Source organism: Dendrobium catenatum, unplaced genomic scaffold (genome assembly GCF_001605985.2).
Source record: "Dendrobium catenatum unplaced genomic scaffold, ASM160598v2 fragScaff_scaffold_1495, whole genome shotgun sequence".
In the NCBI taxonomy this organism is placed as follows: Eukaryota; Viridiplantae; Streptophyta; class Magnoliopsida; order Asparagales; family Orchidaceae; genus Dendrobium; species Dendrobium catenatum.
In genome coordinates this window covers 570,816-587,316 of record NW_021319957.1, presented here as the reverse complement: position 1 = coordinate 587,316, position 16,501 = coordinate 570,816, and the positions used below count along the sequence as shown (strand labels likewise).

The following is a 16,501-nucleotide window of genomic DNA, read 5'->3' as shown; positions in this document are numbered from 1 at the left end:
GAACTTTTTCACATTAAATCTAATGAGTCAATATCTGAAATGTATATTATGTTTACAAAAATAGTCACCTCACTTCATGCCTTAGAAAGAGAACTAACAAACTATGAAAAAGTTAACAAGATTTTTAGATGTTTACCATCTTCCTTTGATCCAAAAATTACTTCCATTATTGAGTCTAAGGATTTGAATTTTTATTCAATCAATAACTTACTTGGATCACTAAATTCTTACAAGCAAGGAGTGAACCAAAGGAAGCTTGATGTAGGTGAGAAGAAAAGGAGAAAATTATAGCCTTAAAGGCTAATGATTCTGACATCGATTCTTCTAGTTTTAAAAGTTATAACGTTGCTTTAATTACTAGGTAATTCAAGAGCTTCTTATGAAAAAAGCAAAAGCATCATAAAAAATAGAACAAATATAAGAACCATAAGAATTTTAAAGTTTCTTCTGACGTTATTTGTTTTGAATGTAGGAAGCAAGGGCATCTGGAGTTTGATTTCACAACTCTAAAAGCTCACCCAAGTAAGGAGAAGGGTAAAGGAAATCCTATGTTTAGGAAGGACAAGAACTGGATCTAAAAGGCTTTCTAGGTGGATTCTACATCTGACTCCTTTTTAACTAAAGATGAAGATGAGACAACAAATTTGTGTGTGATGGAAGATGATCATCTTGATCACTCTAATCAAAAAGAGGTATGTGAATTAACATATGATTAATTTCTTGATGTTTTTGAAAAAATCCATTCATCTTATATAAATCTTAAAAAATCACATGCTTGCTGGAAATTAGAATTTTTTAACTTACATAAAAAGCATAAAGTTTTGATTAAAGATCATTCTACACTTGATAGCAGTCACATGACATTATTAGATGAATTTTATGCTTTGAACAAAAAGTATTTTGAATTTACAGATGAGCATGATTCATAGAAAAGTTTACATGTTGAGCTAAAAATTGCATTTAAGGACTTAGATACTCTTGCAATTGATTTAGATAATAAGAAGCATGCTTTGAAAATAGAAATTTTAATTCTTAAAAATACAAATAAGTTTTTAAAAGCTAAATTAATTTCTTTCAAAGAAAATAAAAACCACACACAATGCTTGAGTTTCACAATCCATTATATCAGCATGTATCATTCAAACCTAGAAAAAGGCACTATAACTTGAGTATAATAGTAAACCCTTTTCCTTGTGTTAGATTTTTTTCATGTGGAATCCTAGGAAATATCTCCCATACATGCACCATTCACCATAGAACACATTTGATGTGGATACCCAAATTGCATGATTCATAATATAACATACATTCATTACATTCTTGTTTCCATAAGAAGGGACCCAAACTTGTTTGGGCTCCTATATCTAATATTTGATGATATTGTAAGTGTGATCTCACATAAGACCTCATGAGAGATTATGGTATATGGATAGCGGATACTCACACCATATGAATAGAGATGCTAATCAATTAATTTCGCTAGAGGCTAGAACTGAAGGCAACGTCACTCTTAGAGACAACACCACCAGGAAAGTGGTGGGCATAGGTATAGTTAGAAACTCCAAGAATATTTTTATTGAAAATGTTTTACATGTTGATGGCTTAAAATATAATTTGCTCAGCATCAGTCAGCTCTATAATAAAGGATTCAGCATAAAATTTTTGTTAAATAGTTGCATTATAAGCTTAAACAATAACACTATTTTGTAAGGAAAAGGATCAACAACATCTACATACTTATTTAAATATTATTGAATATTATACTTTATTTTGCTTAAAAATTACTGCTGAAGAATCTTGATTATGGCATAGGAGGTTGTGACATGCTAGCATGAAAACACATAGAAGAGTACCCAAAGGACTTAGTACTAGGAATCCCTGAGATTAAATTCATTATGGACCACTTATGTGATGTCTATCAATTAAGGAAACAAGTTAAATCCTATTTTCATTCCATTAAGAACTTTAGCATGACTAAACCTTTAAAATTCCTTTACATGAATTTATTTGGACACATTAGCACTTCAAGCTTAGGGGGAAAGGTCTTTGTGTTTGTAATAGTCGATGACTACTCTTGGTTCACTTGGATTAGATTTATGTCATATAATAGTGAGTCATTCAATGAATATAAATCTTTCTCCATTTGGATTCAGAAAAAATTAGGTTGAGATATCTTGACCATCCATAGTGACGATGGTGGAAAGTTTAAAAATTATAGATTTGAAACTTACTATGAGGAGCAAGGGATCCATAACAATTTTTCAACACATAGGACCCCTAATAGAATGAGGTAGTTGAAAAGGATAAAACAGGACCTTAGTGGAAGTCTCTAAAGCCATGCTTGTTGAGAATTCACTTCCAAAATACTTTTGGTAGAAGTAGAGGGCACAGCCTGTTATGTGTTGAAAAAGGTAAATGTCAGATCCAAATTGAATAAGACACCTTATAAGATCTTTAAAGGTAGGACACCCAATATTTCTCACCTCCATGACTTTGGATGTAAGGTTTTTATTTTAAATAATAGGAAATCACTCTTAGGAAAATTTGACTAAAAAACTGATGGAGTGTTCTTAGGCTCTTCAAGTGTTGGGAAATCCTATAGATTGTTTAATAAGAGGACATTAGTGATAAAGGAGACTAATCATGTAGTTTTTGATGAATCTAATTCTAAGAAGTCTAAGGTTAAGGAAGAAGAAGAAGTAGGTGGGATTACCCAAGGAGCAGAAACTATAAATCTAGAGGAAAGGGTAGAACCTCAAAGCACATTGCCTAGAGAATGGAAATATTCTTCGAGTCATCCAAAAGAATTGATCTTAGGAGACCCTTCTAAAAGTATTAGAACTAGGCATAGACTTAAAAAGTAAGGAAACCACTCTACCTTTATTTCAATGACTAAACCAAATTATTAGGAATGATGCCTGGGAGCCAGTAAAAATACCTATGGACCAGAGTATAGTAGGAACCAAATGGTTCTTTAAGAATAAAATGAATGAATCTTGTATGATGGTTAGGAATAAGGTAAGATTAGTGTCTAAGTGGTATAACCAAATAGAAGGGATTTATTTTAAGGAAATGTTTTCCCCTATTGCCTGATTAGAATCCATTAAAGTGCTACCAGCCTTAGCCTATTCTAAGGGATTTAAGCTTTTCCAAATGGATGTCAAGAGTGTCTTTTTAAATGAGAAAATAAAAGAAGATGGGTTTGTAGAGCAACCCCTGGGCTTTGAGAATTCCCAATTTCTAAATCATGTTTTTAAATAAAAAAAGACGTTACATTGACCAAAATATGTACCCAGGGCATAGTATAAGATGCTTAGCACATCCTACTGGAAAGGGAGTTTATTAAGAGGAGCATAAACACCCACCCTTTATCTGACAAGAGTAGGAGATGAATTATTCGTTGTCTAGATCTATGTTAATGATAGACTTTTAGATCTTCTGATAAAAAATTATACAATGATTTTATAAAATAATGAGTAAGAAATTTGAGATCAGTATAATGGGAGAATTGTCATACTTTTTAGGGTTTAGCAAAAGGCAAATGCAAGATGGAACTTTTCTTAATCAATAAAAATACATTAAGAACATCCTAAAGAAATATAAAATTGATAAATCTAAGCCAATAAACACTCCCACAAGATCCAGTGTTTAATTAGATAAGTATTTAAATAAAAAATTAGTTCATCAAAAGAAATATATAGGAATAATTTGATCCCTACTTTACCGAACTGCTAGTCGACCTATTATAATATTTAGTATTTATATCTATGCTAGATTTCAATCTAATCGTAAAGAATCCCAAGCTAATCGTATTACGAACCCAAATATAAGAATTAGGTATCCAAGGAATAGCACCTCTTTTAAAATTATTGGATATTTTGATTTTTATTTTGCATGATGTAGGGTGGATAGAAAGAGCACCACTAGAACATGCCAATTTATATCACAATCCTTAGTCTGTAGGCCTAGTAGAAAATAATACTTTGTTGGACTTCCCACTACTGAAGCTAAGTACATTACCTTAGGAAGTTGTGTAACCCAAGTCCTTTAGTTAAAATAATAAATTCTAGATTTAAGATTACCTGTAGGCATAATATCAATTATATGTTATAACATTAGTGCCATCTACATTTCTAAAAATCTTATCCAACATTTTAGAACCAAACACATTGACATAAGGTATCACTTTATTAGGGATCATGTTACTAAAGGAGATAATGAGCTATATCATGTAGCAACTAAAAATCAACTAACTGACATCTTTACTAAACTAAAGGAGTTTGAAACTTCTAGCATCTTAAGGACTAGATTAGGGCTAATAGATATAAATGCATAAACTTGATTATTACTAAAATCTGAATCTTCAATTTTCTTATCATTCTTCTATTTTTATTTACATGTTTCTTTTCGTTTGTGCTATTATTTTCAGTGTCTCTTCTTTATGTTATTTTCTCCTTCAATTTTTGGTCACTACTAGAATGACATTTTTACCTTACTTTTGTTCTTGAAAATTTGTAAATAATGATTTATATCCCTAAATCAATTAAAGGAAGAAACATCGTAGATTATTTCTCTTCCTCTAACTTTTTTAGCAGTGTAATTTTCTTTTGAAGCAAAAATCTATTTCAAATTAACAATTGGACTTTGAAATTGAGATCTTTTCAATCTTCTTATAGTAATCTATCTCATACAAATAATGTTCAAAGTCATTAAATCACTTTCAAGCTTTTTTGATCAAATTGTTACATTTGTCATATGAATATGATTCTACTTTATGGTTTACTCCTCCTTATATTAGAGAGTGAGTTTTTTTCTTCTCTTATATTTGGAATATATTCTCATAACTAAGAGTCTTTAAAGGTTTTGAAAGGGAGCTAGCTTGCAAACAAGAGGCATAAAATAAGCTTAAAAAGAAAAACTAAAAAGATGCACAATGATCGTCAAATAATTGAAAGATATAAAAAGTGTATCAAAAATCAAAAGATGTGTAAAGTGTGCCAAATAACTAATAAGAGGCACAAAATGAGCCCACAAGAAATTAAGCTTCCTTCTCTTTCAAATATTTAAATCTTAGAAGAATTCATATGACACTTGCTATCTTCAAAGACTTGATTTTTTAAACTCATGATTATGACTAATTACTTTGCTATATTATTCTATAAGATATTTTTCTAAAATAAAGTTTTGATCAGATCACTTTTCTTATCTAATTTCTTTTCAGAGTTAGATTTTTTCTTTTAAAATTTTTTACCCTTAAGGAGCAATATGATCGAATTCTGGCTCAATAATTATTGGTCATCCTGGATGATTCCATCTTTATCCTGAATGATCCGTGCATAAATGGTTATACATTTTAAATTTAGTCGATACAATTCATTATTGATGATCCACCTATCCATCCTGGACAATCTTTATAGTCAAAGATCATACTGGTTGACTCCTCGTGATGATTATCTCTGTCTAATCATCTTGGATCATGTCTGATCATCTTGGGCGATAGGACCGCCTTTTTGACCAATTGTCTTGGATGTCATTATTGCTCTTGATCATCCCAAATAATTCCATGATCATCCCAAATGATTTGCCTGACCCTTTATAAATAATTGATTTGAACTATTTTCTTCACTTCAAAATCCTCTAATTCTTCCTCTCTCTCAGTCAGACTCTTAAGTCATGCTAATGGCTGGTGGTAAACATTCTAGGATGCTAACTACAAGTTCCTTGAGGGGAATTATAGACCTTCGCTTCATTGAGGCCGATGATCAGGCTACTTACCTTTGGTAAAAAAACTATAGGGATTACATGCTCCAAGATAGTTAATCCCCACACACTGACCTATCTGGTGTTAGATCTATTTGCCCATACTACCCTTATCTTCATTCTGACTCTCATATTCTCTTTTTATTCTAAACTTCTATATGAGTTCTTTTCCAATCTTAGAATTAGCTCTACCTACATTGCACTTTAATCATATGTCAATAAAAGACCTATAGAAATCACTTATCAGGACTGCTATAAAATTCTTAAACATTCCACCACTAGAAACAGGCTCTATATCTTTGCCTTGGATCCTGATTTCAACTGGAACCCTATTAATCAATATTTGAGACAAAATAATGTCACTTTCCATGATGGTGCCTCTAGTTCATCAGTACTCAAAGATGCTAGGACCATCCAATATGTCCTTAGAACTTCTGTAATTCTAAAATCTGGTGAGTGTATTCACATTACTCCTTTACTCTCCATCACCATGTATTATATAATGGCTCGAAGGGATTTCAATGCTAGTGATCTTCTTTTTTGATACATTGAAAACTTGACTAGTATTAGGGATACCAAACATAAGAGAAAACCAAATTTGGTCTTATGACACATCATTTCCTATGTTCTTGAAACTAAGTATAACCTTCAGTATCCTATCCCACCAAATTATCAACCTTCCATCAACACCAATAGCTTCTTTCACATCCTTCATAGCACTCATCTCCATTTAGAGCATGAGGATGTTATGGAAATAGAGGAAGAATCTATTCCTAAACTTGTTTTGATCCACAATAAGTTATAGTTGGATCAGCTGGTGGAGAGGTTTGACCAGTGCGAGGCCAGGTCTGACTCCTACGTAGTTAAATAAGAGCAGCAGCATGCAGTTGATGTTCATCATTTTAATGCCTATGTAGCCCAACAATAGCAATAGCACAACAAGGATATGGCATGGTTTGGAGAGCCATTTATTTCTATTAAGATTCCCTTTTAGCCACCACCACCACCTCTCCTTCTTACCTTCAGATTGCTTGGTGCTTTTATGTGATGCTTGTACTGATGTTCTTTAATGTACATTATTCTATTTTGTGTTTTTTTTTTCGTTTTTTTGATGTCAAAAGGGGGAGTTGTGTATTGTTGATTGCTTATGTTCTAATTAGTGTGAGTTTGATTTATTTTAGTGTAATTTATCATGCTTTATTTATGCTCCTTTATTTTTATGTATCTATTTTTAAAATTTAAAAAAAATGTGTGATTTGAAAAGTTCTAATAATAATGTTTAACATCATAAAAACGGGGGAGATTGTTGCAAATATAGACCCAAGTACTTTTATTTTGATGATAACAAATATTATTATTTCTTGAATACTGCTATTCTTGAATATCTATTTTATTCGTCCTGCTCAATAACCTTTCTGGTCCACAAGTTCACTAGGAACTTTTATTAAGGATCCTAATTATACTTAGTTAGTTTATAAGAAATGTGTGTATTATTTAAGTATAATAGTGTCAGTGATAATGATATTAGACTTAGATCATTATCATTTTCTCTAAGGAACAAAAGCTAAGATATGATTAAATTCATTTCCCATGGGCTTTATAACCACCTTGAATGAGTTGGTTCACAAATTTCTTGCTAAGTATTTCCTACCTTTAAAAATTAACAAACTCAAAAATAATATCACAACTTTTTCCCAATTTAAGGGAGAATCAATTTATGAAAGTTGGGAGTGATTTAAGAAAATGCTTAGGAAATTCCCTCATCATATTTTACCTGATTGGTTGGTTATTCAAATTAGAAGAGCAATTTAATAATATTAAACTTACCATTAAAAGAGATTTAGGAGACCTTACAATGATATAGATCAACCTCAAAAGGATAGTGGTGTAGAAGAACCATTAGAGGTTGAATCTCCTATTAAACAACCTGAACCCATTAATGAAACTTACAAACCAATTAAAAAGGTTGTAAAGAGACCACCACCACCCTTTTCTCAGAGTCTAATCAAAAAGAATTTTGATAAGAAATTCTCTATGCTCTTATAAGTATTTAAGAAGTCGATCATCAACATACATTTCTATGAAGCCTAATAAAAGATGCCCAACTGTGCTAAATTTATGAAAGATATTCTAAATGAAAAAAAATAAATTAATTGAATTTGAAATTGTAGCTTTAATTGAAAAGTGTAGTGCTATAATTCAAAAGAAGCTTTATAAAAAATTGAAAGATCCTAGCAGGTTTACAATTCCCATAACAATAGAAGATAAATTCTATGGTAGAGCTTTGTGTGATTTAAGATCTAGTATCAATCTTATTCATTTATCCATCTTTAAAAGATTAGACATAAGAGAGGTTTAACCTACCACTTCTCCCTTGAGCTTGTTGATAGATATTTCACTTATCCTAATGGGGGTAGATGATGTCCTGATTAAATTTTTTAAATTAATTTCTCCTATTGAATTTATTATCCTTGACTTGAAAGAAGATAAGGAGCTTCCTCTTATTTTAGGTAGATGTTTCGTAGCTACAAGGAAGGCTATGATTGATGTTCATAAAGGAAATATGACTATGAGGGTTTAAGATCCAGAAGTGACTATTGATATTCTTAAACCTATGAAGTTCCCTTATGTGAGATTAATTTAGATTTGATATGGAAGATACTATAGTGGAAAGATTTAAAGTAGAATTGTTATGGAGTAATTCATTGGAAGAAGATGTTGAGGAAGATTGTGAGGACTTAGGAGAATCTATTCAATCAATTGAAAATAAGAATGGAATGTTTAGGAAGATGTTTGTGACTTTATAAATTTCATCTTTAAGTAAAATGTTGAGAACTTTGGTACATGAAGCCACTAACAAAGAGCTTAAGGTTTATCCAGACATATTAAGTATTTTTTTAGATAAAAATTCAACTTTTTCTATGATTATTTATACATGATTAAAAAGAGAACAAGAAGAAAAAATAATTCAAGTTTTAGGATATTTTAAGAAATATTTTTGTTGGTCTATTGTTGATATTAAAAGAATTAGCCCTTCAATTTATATGTTTAAAATTTTAATGGAATCTAATTCAATATCAAAAGTTGATCCTCAAAGAAGACTAAACCCATCCATAAAATAGATTGTCAAAAAAGAAATACTTAAATAGCTTGATGTTAGAATTATCTATCCCATTTTATAGGGTTCATTAGTGAGTCCCATTCACTGTGTTCCTAAGAAAGGTGGCTTGACATTAATATCTAATTAATACAATGAGCTAATCCCCACTAGGATAGTCTTTGGTTGGAGAATTTATGTAAGTTATAGGAAGTTAAACAAGGCCACTAAAACAGATCATTTTCCATTATTTAATCAGATGTTAAATAAGCTGGTAGGACATTCATTATACTATTTTTTAAATGGATATTCAGGGTATCACTAGATTCCTATAACACATAAGGACCAAGATAAGACTACCTTTGTTAGTTCATGAGAAATTTCCCTTTAAGAGAGTATCTTTTAATCTTTGCATTTCTCTAACTACCTTACAAAGATGCATGCTATCAATTTTTTTCAAATTTAATTGAGGAGGGCATTGAATGTTTAATGAATCACCTTTCTATTCATGGCACTACTTTTGATTCTTGTCTTGAGCATTTAACTTCTGTACTATAAATATGTGCAGAGATAAATTTAATACTTAATTAGAAAAATTGTCAATTCAAGGTGATTGAAGGTATTTTTTTAGGGCATAAAATTTCTAAAGGAGTATTAGAGATAAATAATGAAAAAATTCATGTTATAGGGAAACTACTCCATCCCACTTTTGTTAAAGAAATTAGGAGCTTTCTTGGGCATTTAGAATTTTATTGAATGTTTATAAAGGCTTTTTCTAAAATTTCAAAACTCTTATGTCATTTATTGGAAAAGGATGTTTCTTTTTTTATATATATAATGTATGTATTGATGCTTTTAATATTTTGAAACAACATGTGATTACTATTCATGTTATTATTGCACCTGATTGGTCCTTACCTTTTATAATTATATGTGATGCAAGTAATTTTACTATAAGGATTATTTTTTATCAAAAGCAAAAGACAAAAATTTTATATCATAATTATACTGCCACTAAAAAAGAATTGCTAGACTTTATTTTACTTTTGATGAGTTTAGGTCTTATTTGATTCACATAGAAGAAATTGTTTACTCTGATCACTTTATATTCAAATACCTTATGAAAAAGAAAGGAAACAAGCCTAGATGGTTAGGTGAATTCTTCTATTACAGGAATTTGAGGTAAAAGTTTTTGATAAAAAAGAACTAAAAATCAATTTGATGATCAGCTGCCTAAATTTTCAAATGAAGAACATGCATCTATTGAGCTTGAAATTAATGAGTTTTTCTTGATAAATATATATTTTCTTTGCATCTGAATATATTACCTTGGTATGCTGATATTTTCATATTTTATTATTTATGGTCTACTTACATTTAATTTCTCCTATGTTCACAAAAGAAAATTCTTTCCTAAAATTATTTTTTTAATGCACCATGTTTTTTTAAAACTTATAGTAATCAAATAATTAGGAGATGTATCCCCTAGGAAGAATTAGAACCCATAATTAAAGAATGTCATGAATCTCTTTATGGAGGGCATTTTGGAGGATTTATAACTACTTCTTAGAACTACTTCTAAGGTGCTCAATCAAGATTTTATTGTCCTGCTTTATTTAAGGATGTTAATGATTATGTTAGGAAATGCAACCAATGTTAAAGAGTATGCAACATTTATAGAAGAAATGAAATGTCATTGAACTATATTTTATAACAATATCAAGCCTTTATCCCACTACGTGGGGTCGACTACATGAATCCTTTTTCTCCATTGTGTCCTATTAAAAGTCAAATTCTCTTTTAAATCTAATAAAGAAAGGTCATTTCTAATATTTTCTAACCAAGTATTTTTAGGTCTACCTCTACCTTTCTTAGCATAAGTCAAATATAATACCTCTACTCTCCTAACCGGGTCATCGGAAGGCCACCATTTTATGTGATCAAATCATCTAAGGAAAATATCTCTAATCTTATCTTCTACTGGAGCTAATCCAGCCTTTTCACGTATATTCTCATTTTGTATCCTATCTCTAAGGGTAAAGCCACTCATTTATCTGAGCATCCTCATCTCTATCACACTTAAATTAGTATTATGCTTCTATTTTAATGGCCAACATTCGACACCATAAAGCATTGAAAGCCTCACCGCCATTTTATGGAATTTTCCCTTGACTTTGAGGAGTACTTTTCTATCACACAACAAGCCCAATGCATTCCTCCACTTCAATCATCCAAATTGAATTGTGCTGAAAATATCCCCATATTTTTCACCATCACTCTGAATAATAGATCCAAGATATCTATAACGTGTACTCTTATTAATGACTTGATCTCCAAAGTCACAATCCCCTCACTAGGTCTATTACTACTAAAATTACACTCTATATATTCCATTTTAAATCTACTCAAGCAAAAACCTTTAGACTCTAAGGTTGACCTCCATAATTCAAGTTTACCTTGAACTCCCTCCTAGTCTTACCAAAAAGAAGAATATCATCAGCAAAAATCATATACAAAGGTACATCCTCTTGTAAATGTCTAGTGAGAACATCCATGACTAAAGCAAAAGATATGGGCTTAAGGCTGATCCTTGATGTAACCCAGCCGAAATGGGGAAATACTTGGTCAAACCATCTTGTGTTTGAACACAAGTAATAGCTGCTACATACATATCTTTAATGATTTGAATATAAGCATTATTAACTCCTTTCTTGTCAAGAACTCTCCATAGCACATCTCTTAGAACTTTATCATATGCTTTTTCTAAATCAATAAATATCATATGTAGATCCTCCTTATTTTCTCTATATTTCTCCATCAAACCTTTTAACAAATGTATGGCTTCCATAGTTGACCTACCCGACATAAATCAAAATTGATTTTGAGAAACATTAGTATCACACAGCAACCTATGATCCATAACTTACTCCCATAATTTTAAAGTATGACACATTAACTTAAATCCTCTATAATTCGCATAATCTTGTGCATCACCTTTATTTTTAAAAATAGGAATTAACACACTCATTCTCCACTCGTCTGACATCATTTTAGTCTTCAAAATAGTATTAAAAAGTTTACTAAGCCAAGAAATTTCTTCATCTCCTAAGTATTGCCACACCTCTATTGGAATATCATCGGTCCAACAGCTTTTTCACCCTTCATTTTCTTTAAAGCCTATCTAACTTCAGTTTTACTAATACTCCGATAAAAATAAAAATCTTTATTTTCATTTAGGGTTCTAAGGTCACTACAATCAATCTTATTTTCAGAATCTTCATTAAAAAGTTTAGTAAAATATCTCATCCACCTTTGTTAAAATCTTCTAAGAAAAGTATTTTTTGATCTTCATCCTTAATACACTTCACTTGAACTAAATCCTTACTACTCATATCTCTTTGTTTGGCTAACTTATACATATCTTTCTCTCTTCTTAGTATCTAATCTATTATATAAACCGCTAAAAGCTAAGGTCTTTGCATCGAATATTGCTTTTTTAGATTACTTACGAGCCTTTTTATATCTTTCTCAATTATTAGAATTTTTAAACTTAAACTAAATTTTATAACAAATTTTATTATTTTTAATCTTTTCTTGTACATTTGGATTCCACCACCAACAATTTTTACTATAGTGAGCTTTTCCCTTTGATACTCCAAGCACTTCTTTTGCAATATTCTTAATATCACTAGCCACTTTTTTCTACAAAACATTAGCATCCTCATGTACAGATAAAATCTTAGGATCTAAAATCTTACTCCAAAAATATTTTTGTTAATATTCTTTAAATGTCTCCATTTAATCCTAGAATATCTTTTTTACTTTATTTTTTCATTTTTTGTCCCTTTATCTTAAAGTCCAAATTTAATAATCAATATTGGGTACATAAATTTTCACTCAGAATAACTTTATAATCTTTGCAATTTAAACAATATAATTTTATTATAAGAAAATAGTCAAACTGAGTTATACTATATCCATTTTTATAAGTGATGAGATATTGACCAGCTTCCTGCTTCCTGAGCTTGACCGACTACATGCCCGTGCCAACCTAACTGGCTGTCCGTGCCTAATCGAACTGCCTGCGCTAAGTGATATTCCCAAATTTTGATTTGGTACTCTTCCCTTGGAATTGGGGATTAGATTTCATGAGATCAATTGTATAATCCCAGGGATGTCAGTATATTATTTTTACTATTGACTAAGTATAAAAATTGATTAAAGGAGTGGTAACCCATAGAACTTATGCTTAGGTTGTGCTAAAATTTTTAAAGAAAAATATTTTTTTCTACTTTTGGAATATCTAGAGTTTTAATCACTGATGGGAGAAGTCATTTATGTAATAAGAGAACAAAAAGAACATTAATAAAATATGGTATTCATCATAGGGTTGCACTCTCAAACTAGTGGTCAAGCTGAAATAAGTAATAGGGAGATTAAAAGAATTTTAGATAAAATTATCAATTTTAAGAGGAAAGATTGGGCTATTAAATTTGATGACACATTATAGGAATATAGAAATGCTTTTAAGACTTCTATTAGCATGTCTCCTTATAAGTTAGTCTTTGAAAAAACTTATCACCTTCATCTACAATTAGAGCATAAGGCATTCTAGGATATAAAAGAATTAAGTTTTAATCTTAGGGAATAAAAGAGAAAAAGATTAACACACTTGAATGAATTAGAAGAATTTTAAATGAGGCACATAAAATGTCAAAATTTATGAAGATAAAATAAAAAAATTGCATGATCATAAACTTATTAAGAAAGAATTAACACCTAGACAAGTTGTTTTCCTTTTTAATTCAAGATTAAAATTATTTCCCTAAAAACTAAATCCATGTCATTAAGATCGTTCACTTTTACGAATGTATTCTCTTATGGAGCTATTGAAATTCAGGATAAGAAGTGTTTGCATATTTTTAAAGTTAATGGCCATACATTGAATCCTTATTTAGGAAGAGGCATAAATCGTTTGAGGAATGTCAATGAATTGGTTTATCCTTAAAAAAAAAAATAATTAGTATAGTCTGGCTAAAGACTATAAACTTAGCATTACTGGGAGGTTTCCCAACTATGTTTGGTGTTTTCTAGCTCTTTTTAGTAATTTAGTTCTTTAGTATGTTTATTTATTATTAATTTACATAATTGTGTTATATTATTAACAGTTAATTAAATTTATGATTATGCTTCAACTATTATGAATTTTCCTCTTCAAATACATACACTTTGATTATTTATTTTTCTTTTCAAACATAATTGTGTTATATTATTAACAGTTAATTAAATTTATGATTATGCTTCAACTATTATGAATTTTCCTCTTCAAATAATCAAAGTGTATGTATTTGAAGAGGAAAATTCATAATAGTTGAAGCATAATCATAAATTTAATTAACTGTTAATAATATAACACAATTATGTTTGAAAAGAAAAATAAATAATTAAAGTGTATGTATTTGAAGAGGAAAATTCATAATAGTTGAAGCATAATCATAAATTTAATTAACTGTTAATAATATAACACAATTATGTAAATTAATAATAAATAAACATACTAAAGAACTAAATTACTAAAAAGAGCTAGAAAACACCAAACATAGTTGGGAAACCTCCCAGTAATGCTAAGTTTATAGTCTTTAGCCAGACTATACTAATTATTATTTTTTTTTGAGGATAAACCAATTCATTGACATTCCTCAAACGATTTATGCCTCTTCCTAAATAAGGATTCAATGTATGGCCATTAACTTTAAAAATATGCAAACACTTCTTATCCTGAATTTCAATAGCTCCATAAGAGAATACATTCGTAAAAGTGAACGATCTTAATGACATGGATTTAGTTTTTAGGGAAATAATTTTAATCTTGAATTAAAAAGGAAAACAACTTGTCTAGGTGTTAATTCTTTCTTAATAAGTTTATGATCATGCAATTTTTTTATTTTATCTTCATAAATTTTGACATTTTATGTGCCTCATTTAAAATTCTTCTAATTCATTCAAGTGTGTTAATCTTTTTCTCTTTTATTCCCTAAGATTAAAACTTAATTCTTTTATAGCCTAGAATGCCTTATGCTCTAATTGTAGATGAAGGTGATAAGTTTTTTCAAAGACTAACTTATAAGGAGACATGCTAATAGAAGTCTTAAAAGCATTTCTATATTCCTATAATGTGTGGTGGATGAGCTGACCTAGTTAATGATTGAAATGACACATCTTTTGTATGAGCCGATGCGGCTCCTCGCATTGGAAATTGTTATGCCATAGCACTTCATAAGTTGAGCACTGTGACTCATAAATGTGAATTTTAGTACTGAGGATTTGTATGGCTTTACACTTCAATGCTTATTTACCTAAGGCTCCAGTGCTATGATGCTGAATTTTGGCTCAATAGCACTTTGTTGCACTAGAACGCTAACCTTGGTGCCACTGTAACACTTGAAAATAAAGAAACTAACACTACAATGTCCAAATTATGCACTTCATTGTTGACAACTATAATGCTGCGACACTTTACCAGGTGGCACTACGGTGTTATTTAGCACTTGTAGTTTTTTTTTTTTCCTTTTCCTGTGCATTTATTGCATAAATACAACTTAAATAACAAATTTTGATTAAATTTAAATAGATATAATAATACACAATTTACCCTTAAACAAATTTCCCCATGCTTAAACTCTTGCTTGTCCTTAAATAATGGTAAAAATGATCTATTGATCACTTAATAACCCAAGTAAAAATAATAACTTAAAATTATTTAAAATATATAAGAGAATACAAAATAATCTAGAATTAATTTGGAATGAAAAAAGATATAATTCAAATTTTAAAAATTCATAATAGAAGAGGCATAAATCGTTTGAGGAATGTCAATGAATTGGTTTATCCTCAAAAAAAAAAACTAATTAGTATAGTCTGGCTAAAGACTATAAACTTAGCATTACTGGGAGGTTTCCCAACTATGTTTGGTGTTTTCTAGCTCTTTTTAGTAATTTAGTTCTTTAGTATGTTTATTTATTATTAATTTACATAATTGTGTTATATTATTAACAGTTAATTAAATTTATGATTATGCTTCAACTATTATGAATTTTCCTCTTCAAATACATACACTTTTATTATTTATTTTTCCAAAATAAAAATGATAATTAAAAATTGTATAAAATTAAGATAAAAATAAAATCCTAGATGATAGTTTGAATGAACATCGCATAATATTTTATAATTTGAAAAGCTTAATAATTAACTAATATAGATTATTCAAGCTATTGAATTGATTTGAATTTAGAAGCTATATACTAATCCATTGACCACTAAATTAAAAAATGATTAATTAACTTTAAGGAAAAGATGTGAGTAGCTTAACTTAGGAAGTCAAAATAAACTTGAAAATTGAATTAGTGATATTATATTTTATTTTTTTATTATTATTATTTTTTTTGGACATTTAGGCCAATTAAGGCAAACTCACACACACATCACATACGCGAGACTGGAACCCAATACCTCTTGGTTTAAAGCCAAGGCTCCCAACCAACAAACCAAGATGAATTGTGTAAATTATTATTGAATCTATACATTAAATAAATTAGGTTTATAAGAGAATGAATGTAAATTTGATATTTAAAATCATTAAATATG

General features: G+C 29.7%; 1 non-coding gene across 1 annotated transcript; it reads right to left on the bottom strand.

Moving 5' to 3' along the window:
- Window positions 1-7,425: 7,425 nt before the first annotated feature.
- On the bottom strand, window positions 7,426-7,532 carry LOC114581074. The gene has a single exon (XR_003702869.1). It is a non-coding gene; the product is annotated as a small nucleolar RNA R71 (small nucleolar RNA).
- Between the last annotated feature and the right edge of the window lie 8,969 nt (window positions 7,533-16,501).